General features: G+C 48.5%; 1 protein-coding gene across 1 annotated transcript in view; it reads left to right on the forward strand.

The window, feature by feature from the left end:
* The first annotated feature begins 2,571 nt into the window (after nucleotides 1–2,571).
* The window catches only part of PC (pyruvate carboxylase), a 473,075-nt gene continuing 460,766 nt past the window's right edge, over nucleotides 2,572–14,880 (forward strand). The window contains exon 1 of the mRNA XM_048512904.1: nucleotides 2,572–2,687. The gene's annotated coding sequence lies outside the window, so the exon portion shown is untranslated. The remainder of the gene's footprint in view (nucleotides 2,688–14,880) is intronic.

Raw genomic sequence — 14,880 nt, forward strand, 5'->3', positions numbered from 1 at the left:
AACAACTCTGATTTGCAGGCACTGCAGAACTGCCCAAGGTCCCGTAGGGCCCAAATGGTTGGAGGCAGAGTGTTTCACCAGGCTAGGGCCAGGGCACTGAAGGCGTTAAGCTTAGGCAAAGGCGTTAAGCTTGGCATAGGTGGAAAAACGCCACCTGGGCTGTGTGGGCCACCTGGGTCCAGTGGTGTGTATATTGGGGAACAGGGGGTACCCCTTGTCCCCAGGCGCCACTAACCTGGTCACATAGGGGGCGCAAAATTAGCTCCCCACGTGACTAGGTCAAGCGCAAAGACAATGAGGCAGCAGGAAGTCATATTCGGGGTCCCTTGGCCCCGCCCATGTAATCATCAATGTGGGCGGGGCCAAGGACTCCCAAGGATGCCGCCCCCCTCCCCCGGGAGCCCTGCTTCTACCCTTCCCTCTGGGGAGAGCAGAAGAGACTACCATCTTCCGTCTTCCAAGAGGCGCTTTTATAAGCACTGAGGTCGGGGGCAGGGCTCAGGGGTGTGAACACGCCCTAGGGGCATGCCCTCAGAGCCCTGACCCCATCTTCCAGTGTTTATAAAAGCACCTCTGAGAGGACGGCAGTCTCTTCTGCTCTCCCCAGGGGGGAGGACAGAAGTCAGGCTGCCAGCTTCTGGGAGCCCTGGGGAGGGGTGTGTGGCTCGGGGGCGGGGGCCGAGCCCCACCCCCAGATGCAGGGGGGTGGTGCCCAGAGACACCATTTGTCTCCGGACACCATTTCCCCCTGATATGCCTCTGCCTGGGTCTCCATAGATAGAGACAAGTCCAGGTGAACTCTGAGGCTACGAACAGAGGAAGTCACTGAAAGGGAGACTCCGTCTAGCAATGGTGCCTGAAATCCCATGGCTCCCCCTTCGCGACCTACCCACAGGACTTCCGTCTTTGATGGATTTAGTTTTAGTCTTCTTAATGTCAACCAACCAGCAACTGCCTTCAAACAATCCTGGAGAATGTGTTAATGCAGAGAACATGGGAGGGTGGTATGGCACATGCATGTTTGCCCATGTGACTATGCTGGCTCAGTTACCCCCAAATGTTGCAAATCAAGATACAGTTGCCATCCATACAAAATGTTCAAGCGATGACATTGAGAAATACGAGGAGAGCCCTCTGTGAGCCCACTGCACAGAGAACAAGCTCAAGGTAAGTGTTCCATGCTTAATGGGGCAATATGTAGTTTTATAACAAGGTTGAAGTTCTTCTGATGTGAACTGCCTGCAGCTTCAGGCCCTCCAGTCAATCTGGGGAAATTGTGCTTTGTCTGCATTATATGGAATATCCCAAGTCTTTAGTCTCACTAGTTGAGTTAAGGTTACACAGGTACTGCTCCCCCAGTGCAATTCAACAGCCAGCCAAGGAAGCCACCTCCCCATGCCCCCGTCCAACCAAATCACATTTGTGCTATATTGAGCCCTTGTAACAAATAAGTTTGATACACAGCCTTACAGGGTCACCATCAGTCTGCTGCGAGTTGATGCCCCTTTATACCACCACCAAACCTACTTTAACAATTTTATAACTATGAAAAATACAAAATAGGTTTTTAATTTGTAAACAGGTTTACAAGCAGCAGAACCACCAAATGACTCAACTACACTCCTTGGTGGATTCTGCACAGCAGAAATATAATAACTTGAGGACAGTATAAAAAGTGTTTTAGGGGAAACTTTGCACAGCTCTCTTCCTCAAAATGACTTCAGCCTGTTTTATTTCTCTCAACCAGGATTTTTTAAAAATCACCAAACTAGTGATCTTTTTTCAAAAACTTGGCTTGAAAACGTTCTTGCACAAACACAACAGGCACTATGCGCTTTATTTTTTCCACCCGCCAGCCAATTTCCCCCTTCTTTCCACTCTTCCAGCAGTGGCGTAGTGGTTAAGAGCAGGTTCATTCTAATCTGGAGGAACCGGGTTTGATTCCCCGCTCTGCTGGTTGAGCTGTGGACAGGGACAGCTTCTACATTCAGCAATTTTATTTTGCGCATTTGGTGAATGAATCATTAGCGTGACACGCCCCCTTCCTGACCACAACACTTATAGCCAATCAGTGTTAAAAAGGCGGGGCTTCAGTCACTCTCTGCATGTGACAATACATTGCTCTCTTCTCCCTCCTTCTTTTGTCGTAGCGGAGAATGTAAAGATGTCTACGAGCCAGTAGGAATGAGACGAGGCGAAGCGCAGCCAATCCGAAAGCCAGGGATCAACAGGGTGGGCGGGAAGAGCGGTGTCAGAGATTAGCATAGCGAAGAGCCAGTAGGAGCGAGGGACAGGGGGAGACAGCCAATGGAGAGCGCGAATAGGGGAAGCGGGCGGGACGTGGTGCAAGAAAGACAGGCAAGTCGGCAGGCCAGTAGAAGCCAAACGATGAGAGTCGGGCCAACCTATGAGAAGACGAAAACAATTAGAATGGGTGGGACCTGTGCCGCGAAGGCGCCAGGCTTGAACTGGGTGAGTGACAGGAGGGCGGGCCGCAGGAACGGGGGGGATAGGGCGTGAATGAGGGAAAAACGAAGGCGTCTCCGGCAGTCACCAATGAGAAAGCAGCGAGCGGCAGCGACGGCGAATAAGACGCGGGGTGGGCGTAGCTGTGCCCGGCGGGGCGAGGAAGCATCAGGCGCGAGCGGAGGCAGGAGGCACCTGGCAGGCGAGCGGCGAGGGCGGAGGTGAGTATACTGCAAAGCCGTGCAGGGCAAACCTTTGGGCATGTGACGTAGGGTGGGTGTGCTTTGACGTCAGGGCGCCGTGACGTCTTAGCTGCCCTGGAGACAGTGCTCAGAAGTGGGGCAGGGGCCCTTCTCCAGCCAGGCCTGAGCCCCACTCCCCCTCAGGGCGGGGTGGGGGGATTCTGGACCCACCCACTGGCGCTCCTTCATAGGGTCTGGCTCCTTGCACCCTGCGGTTTGTTCAAGGCGCTGCTTGGCTCTCCGATGCTGGGGTTTTTTCTTTCTCTTTTGCAGCCTGCACACTTTTCTGGTGGCAGCTCTACTCTGACCTCACAACATTCCTGCACGTGGTTTTCCCCTTGCTTTCTTTTCTTCCGCTGTGTTGCTTTCTGGGACTCTTTTCTTTCCCCGATAAGTGCCTTTTCCTCTCCCCTTTGCTCAGTGCCATCCTATGCAATCCACTCACTGGTAACATGCCTTGCAGTCAGACTCCCTTCCAAATACTGCTTTTCTCTTCTGTTTTTCTACATCTCCTCCCCACCGCATTGGAAAGACCAGACTTAGTGGGGAAGCTACTTTCTTTTTGCATGTGGAAGGGTCAGGATCAGTTTCCAGCTTACAAGATCTCGGGAAGCAGGATGCCAAATAGCTGTCTACGCTTGTGGAGAGGCGTTAAAGCAGGGCATATTGGGCCGGGGAGGCTGGTTTGGAACAAGACAGCTTCACATGCTTTGTTGATACGCTCAGGATTTCTCCTTCTCTTCCTAGAGCAAATTCCCTTCTGCTCTTTCCTTCGGCAGTTACTTTTCCTGCCTGTCCTCCCTTGTCTCCTTGTAATTTTTAGTTTCTACTCATAATGGTGTAGTAGTGGATAGAGTGCCAGACAAGGACCAGGAAGACCCCTGTTTGAATTCCTGCTCTGCTGTGGAGGCCATTGGGTGACCTTGGAACAGTCACTCGCTCTCAACCGAAGCTACCTCACAGGGCTGTTGTGAGCATAAACTGGAGAAGAGAATGATGTAAGCCGCTTTGGATCCCCCCTCCTCTGAGTCGAAAGGCAGGGTATAAATGCAGCAAATACATCTTTTACCTAGCTTATTGACTGCTTTCTCCTGGCCCTGTATTGTTCTCAGTGTTGGTTGCTGCTTTTCGTATGAGCAGCCCCTTCGATGCATGTAAACAACAGTTTTCTAACAACATCCCTGTCAGGTTCCCTACCCCCGAGGTACCTTATAGTCCCAGATCTTCATGTGATTATATTAGGGTGCTAGTGGCCCATCAGTCACACCTGGGCCATATGGTTAAATTGAACTTCTGTCTTCAGAGGCGGTGTACTTTTGAGTAGCAGTTGCTGGGGAGTAACTGAAAGTTTGCGGGCGGGGAGGAGGCTGGATGTCCTATTTGCAGTTTTCTAGAGCAGGGGTATCAAACTCACAGCCCTCCAGATGTTCATGAACTACAATTCCCATCAGTCCCTCCCAACATGAGCATTGGTTGTACTGGCAAGGGCTGATGGGAATTGTAGTTTATGAACATCTGGAGGGCCGCGAGTTTGACATCTGTGTTCTAGAGGCTTCACCTAGGCTATCTTTGGGGACTGGATGGTAGACTAGGTGGTCCATAGGCTTGATTATGGATTCTCTATGTTCTTCTGCCAGCCTTTGAGACCGAGGTCCAGCGAACCCATTATTGCCTCCCCTAGTGGGCACTGGTATCATGGGCTTTGATCAGAGATCTGTTGTCAACCTGTAGTCAGAGAAGCCAGGGCCTCAACCTGGGAGATCTAATGCTCACAGTCCATTTTCTGCCCTGGAAGCCTTGAACGTGACATTAGCAGTGAAGCCCTTTGCTGAAAATGGCACTTACAGATTCTGTTACATTTTGCTAATAACGTACCTGTGTTTGCTTAATTGCTCTGTGCTTTGCTGCTGTTTGCTGGCGTTTTGTACTTTGCACCATGCTGAACTTTTCGTGGAGAGTGACGTTCTCTGTCCTGCTCAGTCACTGGCAAACGGCCCATGTCCATTCTGCTTTTCCTGAACAAATTCTCTGTTGCCTATTATGCAATGAAGGTGTCACCCACCAGCAGTGTACAGTTCTTGAGTGGCTCAGCGAACCTATAACTTCAAAAATGGGGGGAGGGGGGACAGAGTTGCAGAGCAATTTGTGTAAGTGTTGTGTAAGTGATGGGGTTCTTTGGACATAGTGAGTGGCATATAGTGCAGACCTGCGCTTTGCGCTTGTCATTCACAAAAGGTTTGCCCCAAGAGCAGCAGTGGCGTAGGAGGTTAAGAGCTCGTGTATCTAATCTGGAGAAACTGGGGTTGATTCCCAGCTCTGCCACCTGAGCTGTGGAGGCTTATCTGGGGAATTCAGATTAGCCTGTACACTCCCACACATGCCAGCTGGGTGACCTTGGGCTAGTCACAGCTTCTCGGAGCTCTCTCAGCCCCACCTACCTCACAGGGTGCTTGTTGTGAGGGGGGAAGGGCAAGGAGATTGTAAGCCCCTTTGAGTCTCCTGCAGGAGAGAAAGGGGGGATATAAATCCAAACTCTTCTTCCTCTTTTTCTTCTTCTTCTTCTTGAAAGCCTGTTGCAGCAAGGAACACGAACCTTGTACTTCCTAAAGACCCCCACGACATCCCCTGTTGGCATTTGCCCTAGACCACTCTGGTGTTTGTGCTTAACTTTGCCCCTGAAAGCAGAAGGCTTTGGTTGTTTTGAACGACTCCATTTGTCTTTAACCTGAGTCATTTTATCGTGTTTGTAACAGCCTCAAGCACAGAGTGAGAGAGAGCGAGGTGGGTTGAAAATGCCTGAAATCTACCCCTGGGTTTGACGTGCTCTCCCTTAAGTGCTGTGGCTTAGTGGTAGAGCACATGCTTTGAATTTGGGAGATCCTGGTTCAATTCCTGGAACTTCCTGCTAAAAAAGGTCTGTGTTCAAAAGCAGTGGCCTTTATAAGACCTCTGTGGAAGACCCTGGGCAGCCAGTGGGAGCTGAAGATACTGAGTTAGGTGGGCTATTGCTTTGGCTTGGCAGAAGGCTGGCTTGCATGCCTGCTGCTTGCTTCTGCCCAAATTTTGCACACGCAGAATGTTCTTCTGGTTCACTTTTAGCCCACTTCACTTCCTCCTGCTGTCTGCGTGGAGCGGAGCTGATATTTCCCAGCCAAGAGTTGGCCCAGGCAGGCTGTGCCTCAAGTCAAGGCATGAACTACTAGGCAGTAACTGTTTTCAGAGATTCCCTGATGCCCTGCAGGCCGAACCTTCTGATGAAATGCTTCCAACGGGATAAATATTGTTTGGGGGCGTGTGTGTGTCATCTAGGGCAGCATGTCGACACGACTGAGGGGAGGACTGCAGTGGTGTGCTCCAACTTGATGCTGTGTCTGGAACTGTGATTTTCCCCCCCATTAAAATGTGTATCTGCGTCCATAAGGAATGCCCAGAAGTGTGTGGGAAGTGTGTGAAGGAGAAGAGACGGCAGTGGTGTTAGTGGCAGAGAGATAAAAGAGATTTCCCACGGAACGTGGAGTTTGGGGTGCCTGTATAACTCTTGGAAAGGCCAAAGAAATGCTTCAAGGGAACCTTTCAGTACCTATCTTTAGCTTTTCCTCCCTTTCCTTCATTGGCCTCCTTCCAAATTGCCAAACCGTTTACCTATTTTGATATTTATACCTTGCTTCCACCCCACCCCAGGGACTCCAAGCTGCTTACAACATTGTATTGTCCAAGACTTTCATATCTGGAACCGATTGACTTCAGTGGGTTTTCCAGACTGTGTGACCGTTGTCTGGTAGTTTTAGCCCCTAACGCAGGGGTGTCCAACTCTGGTGTGTCGGATGTTCATGGACTACAATTCCATCAGCCCCTGCTGGCATGGCCAATTGGATTTCCACTGCATCTATGGGTGACATCTTCAGAGGCACGTCACAGTAAGATGTGCCCCGTTGTGCCATGGAGAGAAATGCATCTTATTATGACATGCCTCTAAAGATGCCAGCCATAGTTGTGAGTGACACGTTAGGAGCTCAAACTACCAGACCATGGCCACACAGCCCAGAAAACTCATGACAACATGCCTGGAATCATAGCATCATAAAGTTGGAAAGGGCCAGACAGGCCATCTAGTGCTACCCCCTGTCAGATGCCCTACGAGGAGAGACTTAGGGAGTTGGGAATGTTCAGTTTGGTGAAGAGAAGGTGAACAGGTGACATGATAGCCCTGTTTAGATATTTGAAGGGATGTCATGTTGGTGAGGGAGCAAGCTTGTTTTCTGCTGCTCCAGAGACTAGGACCAGGAGTAACGGGTTCAAGGTGAAGGAAAAGAGGTTCCACCTAAACATCAGGAAACACTTCCTGACAGCACTGGCGTTCCTGCCTAGGGACATGGGGTACCCCTTGTCCCCGGGCGCATCGATTGAGGTCACGTGGGGGGCGCCAAAACATCCTCCTACACAGCAAGGGATTGAGCAAGCCCTAGAAAGCAGGCACTGAAGCAGCCGACTGCTCCCAGTGCCTGTCGTAGCCCCGCCCACTCTGTACGGTGGCCTGGAGTGTCCAGGGGGCGGGGGAGAAGTCCCACTGGGCTCCCAGGAGCAGGACTGGGGAGCTCCGCCTCCCCTCCCTCTAACCCAGCATGCCTTATTCGCCTTAAATTAAGTGTGGCATTACTCAGAAGCCTTCTCCCCGGCAGCCTGCAGGCACAGGAAAAGGCAAGCTGAGCAGGGAGCCCAGAAGCAGCAGCAGAACTGAAGATGATACTGACGTTTGCTTGGTAAACCTTCAGATGGGGGGGGTGACTTGTGAGAGATTTACATGCTTAAAAGTTAATTCCCACTTGCACTGGCTTGGAGCTGTTTCTCAGGCTAGCAGCCTACCTCACAGGGTTGGTGTGAGGACACAATTAGGAAAGTGGTGGGGAGGGAGCCATGCCTGTTTTGCTGGGGGTAGGAGGTGATTTGTGAGAGATGATGCTGATGTTTGCTTGGTAAACCTTCAGATGGGGGGTGACTTGTGAGAGATTTACATGCTTAAAAGTTAATTCCCACTTGCACTGGCTTGGAGCTCTTTCTGAGGCTAACAACCTACCTCATAGGGTTGGTGTGAGGACACAATTAGGAAAGAGAGTTGGTGGGGAGAAAGCCATGTATGTTTTGCTGGTGGTGGGAGGTGTTTTGTGAGCTGGTGCAAAAAATCATTGTTTGGTCGTTGTGGGGGAGGGTGGTCGTCCATACCTGGGGTGGGGGTGGGGGGCACCAAACTCAGATTTTGTCCCCGGGCTCCAGTTTGCCTAGATTCGCCCCTGCCTGACAGTAAGGGCTGTTCGACAGTGGAATGCACTGCCAGTGGAATGGTGGAGTCTCTTTCTTTGGAGGTTTTTAAAGAGAGTCTGGATGGCCATCTGTCGGGAGTGCTTTGATTCTATGCAGGATCATTCTAGAGCCATGGTGGCGAACCTTTGACACTCCAGATGTTATGGACTACAATTCCCATCAGGATGGGAATTGCCAAAGGTTCGCCACCACTGTCCTAGAGCAGTGGTTTCCAACCTTTTTTCACTCTTGTATCCCTTGGCAACCCATTTCCCTAAATTTGTACCTCCATGTTAGCAAACCCATTATATAATTTTTTCACATACCCTCAAACACTCTGGCCTGTAACCCTGGGGGTCCGTGTGCCCCAGATTAGGAACCCCTGATCAAGAGCATCCCAGACAAGTGTTTTTCTAGTTGCTTCTTAAAGAGCTCACCCTCTCCCCAGGCATCTAATTCCACTGCTGAACTATCTTACTGTAAAATTTCCCCCCTAATAGCCAGCCAGAGCCTTTCTCCTTGTAATTTAAACCCATTATTGTGAGTCATATCCTCTGCTGCCAACAGGAACAGCCCCCTGCCCTCTGTAAGCAAAGCTGCCCACTCAGCCTCCTCTTTTTGCAGATTAAACATTCCCAAGTCCCTCAGCCTTTTCTTGTAGATGTTGGTCTCTAGGCCCCTCATCGTCTTCGTCAATCTCCCCTGCACCCGCTCCATTCTGTCCAGATCCTTTTTGAAGTGAGGTCTCCAGAACTGAACACAATACTCCAGGCGATGCCTGACCCATGCAACAGTGTACAGCAGTATTGTTTCCCCTCCTCCATTTTTATCCTCATAACAACCCTGTGAGGTAGGTTAGGTTGATAGTGGCTGACCCAAGGCCACCCAGTGAACTTCTGTGGCAGAATGCTGATTCCAATCTAATAGATCTTAGAGCAAGACTGTAGCCAATTGTGCAAATCTGTTCCTTCAGTCAAGCATACTTGCTCTATCTATGAGCTGTAGCTATCACTAAGAAGAAGAAGAGTTTGGATTTATATCCCCCCTTTCTCTCCTGCAGGAGACTCAAAGGGGCTTACGATCTCCTCGCCCTTCCCCCCTCACAACAAACACCCTGTGAGGTGGGTGGGGCTGAGAGAGCTCCGAGAAGCTGAGACTAGCCCAAGGTCACCCAGCTGGCGTGTGTGGGAGTGCATAGGCTAATCTGAATTCCGCAGATAAGCCTCCACAGCTCAGGCGGCAGAGCTGGGAATCAAACCCGGTTCCTCCAGATTAGAATGCACCTGCTCTTAACCTCCTACGCCACTGCTGCTCCCTAACCATTACTCTAGCTATTAACACCAGTTTGAGGGAACTTGACCTGTCAGAAACCAAGAAGAAAGGTTATATCTTGGTAGCTATGGTACAAAATACCCATTTGCAGGGCTGCCTTAGATTCATTCTCTGTCCGTTCTCTCGGAACAGAGTGCCTTTTGTTTTGGACTTTATACACTGCTTGAAAAGGAGGCACATTAAACTCAATGGGGCCTTCCCAGTGATGGAGAGGCTTTTTTTGCATTTTAAGCCACCCCATGCCACCGGGAAGAAGAAGAAATGTTTGGATTTATACCCTGCCTTTCTCTCTTGTAAGCAGACTCAAGGCAGCTTACAAATTCCTTCCCTTCCTCTCCCCACAACAGACACCTTGTGAGGCAGAAGGGCTGAGAGAGTTCTGAATGAACTGTGACTAGCTCAAAGTCACCCAGCAGACTTCATGTGGAGGAGTGGAGTATCAAACCCAGTTTTCCAGAGCAGAGCCTGCCTCTCATATATAGGAGGGGGAAACAAATCCAGTTCACCAGAGAAGAGTCTGCTCGTATGGAGGAGTGGAGGATCAAACCTGGCTTTCCAGATAAGAGTCCACCTGCTCTTAACCACTATACTACATTTGTCTGGCTTCTTGGCTGCTCATCTTTTTGTCTGCATGGAGCTGACCACAGCTGACCATGGAGAGCTGTGAAGGGCCTTAGCCAGAGAGCTGAAATAGGAGATGTCTTCTGTAATGTATACAGACATTTAGGCACATTCAGGCAGTAGAGTGTTTCAAGCCCAAAGGGTTAATGTGGAATGCCACGTGATTAGCTGAAAGAACTATGTAGCATTCTATAGCCAGAGGACAGGGGAGAACTGAATTGATAGCCAGAGTGAATGGTTTTTCTGTGGTAGCTCCGTTCTCTGGTAGCTAAGGGCCAGTTCAAAGTGAGCTGTGCTTTTCTGATGTAGTGCCGGAGAGGACAGACTTCAGTTAGGTAATCTGTACTGAGGTCCTGGAGTTAAGCATAACAGTAACACTGATTAATCTCATGGGTGGCTTGGTAGTTTTCTCTGAGGAGCTCCTCATTCAGATATGGAGCAGGGAAGCTCCTGAAAGAGTGGTGTTATATACAGAGAGAACTGGAGCTTTCTGAGAGAGAGCAGGCATCCTTCTTTGAGAAGCATTGCATGAGAGAGACACCCTAGTAAGAAACTGTCTTAGAGATAGTGTTCAAGAAACTGTGTAAATTATACTTTCCTGAGGATAGAAATTAAGGTTTTTAAACAAAGGGCTAAAAAGCCAAACAGCACACTTTAATACCTATGTGGAAGTATTTAATTTTTTTGTCTGGAATAGGAATGATTGTAACAACAGGAAGGCATTAAGATAGTGACCTGTATTAAGCTTATAAAAAGTTACTAAAGGATCTTGTAAAAAGTAACCTTTCAGAAATCAACATATCACATATATTTATTATTTCTTTGTCAGTAAATCTCTTTCACTTGATTCTTGTAAGTAAAATCTTTTAATTTCATGGTTTAACATTACAAGCTTCTGGTGCCAGTTTATTATTTCCTAACAGAAAGCAAATGGGTTATTTTGGTGTCCTTTCAGAGCTGCTTCTCTGCGTACCTGAAAAGCACTGTGGTTAAGCAGCTAAAGACTATTTCTTTTTCTGATTAGTTTTTTTTTTTTGGAGGAGGGAAGGAAGGAAATTTCGGGATAGGGAGGGATAAAAATATGATAGATAGATCCCCTCAAGGCACTGGATAAAGGGCGAGCACTTAAAGGCACCTGTGTTTCGTACTGGTGTGTGTGATAGCTTCAGTCTGCGTCTGGCATTGAAGGTTCTGTGTCTAGCTAAAAAAACCTGTAGCAATCTATAGTGGGTGGATTATAGCAATGGGAAGAGCCAGTTAAGAGACTTCCTGGCTGCTGGGTGGGTTGGCCTTCATTCAGATGCTTGGTTGAAAGGCCTCAGGTGGCAGGTCCGGGTAAAGACCCTAGCCAGTGTATGTGGGAGTGTAGCCCCCCTCTGTGCCTGCCTTGCAAACTCTTAGAGCAACTGCATTACATTTTTGGAAACTGAAAGTTGAGCTAGATGAGCCAGTGTTGCGATCCAGCCAGGGAATTTTGCATGAGGATTTTGGTCTGGGACTTCCTTGAGCTACTCCCCTGTGATGTTGTTTCCCTCTCTCATGTTCCTCGACCAACCCTTTGCCATAAACTTTTGGCTTTGTTTTAAGTACTGACCCCTTCGGCTGCTGCGGAACTCAACGCATTTCCTTTCTCTTTCCCTTTTACCTCCTCTCCCCAAACCGTGGCTGCAACAGCTCCCCTCCAGACTCTCTCAATAGGGTTTTGTGCAGTTTTTGTAGAGATGGGAGGAGTCTCTCGGGCCCTGCTGGCTAAAGTTTGCCAAGGCGTCCCTCCTGCTGTGTTTGGCAGCTTTGGAAGGAAGCCCACGATTACTGTCCAGCTGGACTGCTTTTTAATGTTGGGTTTTTGCTGTGGAAGCATTCAGGGGGTCTGGTCTGCTTCTCTGGAGAAAGCGGTGTGTGTGTGTGTAAGTGTGGGGGTGGGGGTGGGTGGAGAGAAGTGTCACAGTGTGCCATTGTTTCAGGCCGAGATTCAGCTCCAATTGCCTGAGGAATGTTTGGAAAAGGGCTTAGGGTCAGAAAGGGGACTTGAAAATGATGGGAATTATAGTCTATGAACATCTGAAGCGCCGGAGTTGGACACCTCTGACTTAATCCAACACCTGAAATAAAGCTCTAAGAACTGAATGTGGGTTTATCCTCCTTCTTCTCCAGTGTGGGGTAGTGGTTATGGTTGGCGGACCCTATTCCAAAAACCGGGTTTGGTGGCCCTGGGCTAGTCATGATTCTCTCAGAACTCTCTCAGCCCCACATACCTCACAAGATGTTTGTTATGATTCTCAGTTCAGATATGGCAAGTGCCATTATTGTTTTGACAACTTTGCTGTGTTGGACCAAAGGCCCATTGGGACCAGATTATTGCTAGGAAGCTCTCAAGCAGTACATGAAGGCAGCAACTTTCTTCTGCTGCTGGTCTCCAGTGCCTGGTGTTCAGGGATATACTGCCTCTGGGCATGGAGGTTCTGTTTGGGTGAGGGAGGTAATTTCATTAGCAATGACTTTTGCCATAAGTTTCAAATTTTAGCAGCCATGATGATCACCGGATCTTATAGCAGTGATTTCTACAGATTTAATTAATCAGTATGTGAAGAATGGTTTCCTTTTGTTCTTCTCAGAACTCTCATGAGAGAGGCAGCAAATATTGTCTCCAGCCAGTGTGTAATTGTATACATTTCTACTGTGGTTCTCTTCCCCACCATCCCTCCCTGTAAACTGTCAAGTCAGCTCTCTCTTTCAGGCCGAACTGCTTGCTCATCACCAGGAGATGGGCCATTGAGTGAGTGCTGACATTGTTCTCCTGTATGTCAGGCCTTGTTTCTTTCCTGGAATCCGGTCATCTCTGCCTTCTTTAAACCCAGCAGCATTATTGTACTGGATATCTGTCTGTGCTGCGGGTGACACCAATACTAAAAATCTGGAAGAAGAAGAGGAGTTTGGATTTATATCCCCCATTTCTCTCCTTTCCCTCCACCCCCCCCCCCCCACAAATGCCCTGTGAGGCGGGTGGGGCTGAGAGAGCTCAGAAGGTAACTAGCCCAAGGTCACCCAGCTGGCGTGTGTGGGAGTGCACAGGCTAATCTGATTCACCAGGTAAGTCTCCACAGCTCAAGTGACAGAGCGGGGAATCAAACCCTGTTCTTCAGATTAGAGTGCAGGGCCTGCATTTGGGCACCTTTCCGCCTCAATATCTTGCACCCCTTGTAAAAGCTACAAATATCTAAATCCAGTCAGAAACTTTCGCTTTTTGTTCTTGAAAACCAACTTCTGTCATGTTGCCGCCAGTAAACTGCTGCAAAACCAGGCTGTTGATTTTAGGCCGACCCTGCAGCTGAAGATATGAGTTTGGCTGTCTGTTAAAACTCAAGGCCTGGCAAGCAGTGCGACTCCGAATCAGTTGCTTCTCCAATAAGTCAACTCTTGCACCTTTGATATTTGATTGCATGTGCACAACATTGGGCTTTGCAGTAGAAGGTAACCTTTGCAAGAGGTTGCTTGCTACAACTGAAAGTTTAGGATCTCCCCTCCCCAAAATATGTTATTCCACAGTGACAAATCACTTCAGTATTGCCCAACCCCCTGGCCTGCCTTAATGACCCAAGCACCAATACTGTGAGGCCGTAGCCTGAATTTAAAATTCCTCTAATTTTTTAGAATGCCGAAGTGAGAGCCTCAATTGTTCTCTGAAACGGAGGAATTTTCTGTCTTAGAATCAAGTCTGCTACTTGTGTAACCACCGGGAATGCTCCCAGGCAAGCTGCCGCAATACCAAGCTGGTAAGCTGTAGTCGCTTCCTGTTGCTCTTGTAAGCTTCCAGTGCAGACTTCTAGGGTACACAGGCAATTTCTCAATATTTTCTCCTTGGCGGTGTCTGCAAAGCTGTTCTGTTGAGGAACGAGGCTCTAGATCCTCTTGAAAATGGCATGTATCAGCCCTGGCCGATCAGTCTGCCAGACAGAAAGGATCTTGAGTCACACTGACACTCTGAGGCAAGTGGGTGATAAACCACCAGGCGGGCGGCTCATTGTGTCAGGCTTTGCTGAATTACTTTAGGCGAAAGTACAGAAGAATATGCTGCAATCCGTGAAATGCATTTTACATGCGCAGTTCATTACCGGTCGAGATGGCAGGTTTACCTTTGACTGTAATCCCGGATAGCTTTTAAACTGTTTGCTTGTCTTCAGAAGACTGAGTAACGGTGAACGAAAATGGACCCTCTGTGCCTTTACTGCTGCTAAAACACATATTGCAACACTGGAAGGATAAATGCCTGCTGCCGGTAATTCAGTGGATTGAAAACCTTACAGCTTTGTAGGTGATACTTTCAAAGGTTGATCAATGATAATTACACATGGACATTTTTTTTAGATATTTGGAAATCTCTAATAGAGGCTTGTTTGTAGACCGTTTTTTATTTTGTTACATTTCTTTCTTTTGTGGGGTTTGATTTATAATAATTTTTTTCAGGATAGCTTAATGGAACTTCCTAGTTGAATACCTAATGTACAGAGTTGCTGTCGTTTTCATGCTGTGCTTGTGGATATCCGAAGTGGTCACTGTTGGAGATAGACCGTATTCTCATGGAAATGGTAAACCTGTTTCTGGGCTATACTAGCAGGCAGGGGGTTCTTCCATGTAAAAACTTTCCTTCATATAGAAAAGCTAACAGGCTAGGAACAAGTTCAGCTCGCACTCTGTTCCCGACGTGCTAGTTTTCTGTGGGCAGGGAAACTGCCAAGGAAACCCCTTGCATTTGGAAAGCTAGCATGTCAAGAAATTAAAGTTCCCATCCAGGCTTTTGGTTGATATGTTAGTTTTTTTTTTCCTGTGTAGGGCTTTAAAAATATGTAGGATCACCAAGTCATGTGATTCCCCACTTTCACTGTGAAATGATATGCTAATATCATTAGAGATGTTCAGACTT

This window comes from Sphaerodactylus townsendi, linkage group LG01 (assembly GCF_021028975.2).
Source record: "Sphaerodactylus townsendi isolate TG3544 linkage group LG01, MPM_Stown_v2.3, whole genome shotgun sequence".
NCBI classification, from domain to species: domain Eukaryota; kingdom Metazoa; phylum Chordata; class Lepidosauria; order Squamata; family Sphaerodactylidae; genus Sphaerodactylus; species Sphaerodactylus townsendi.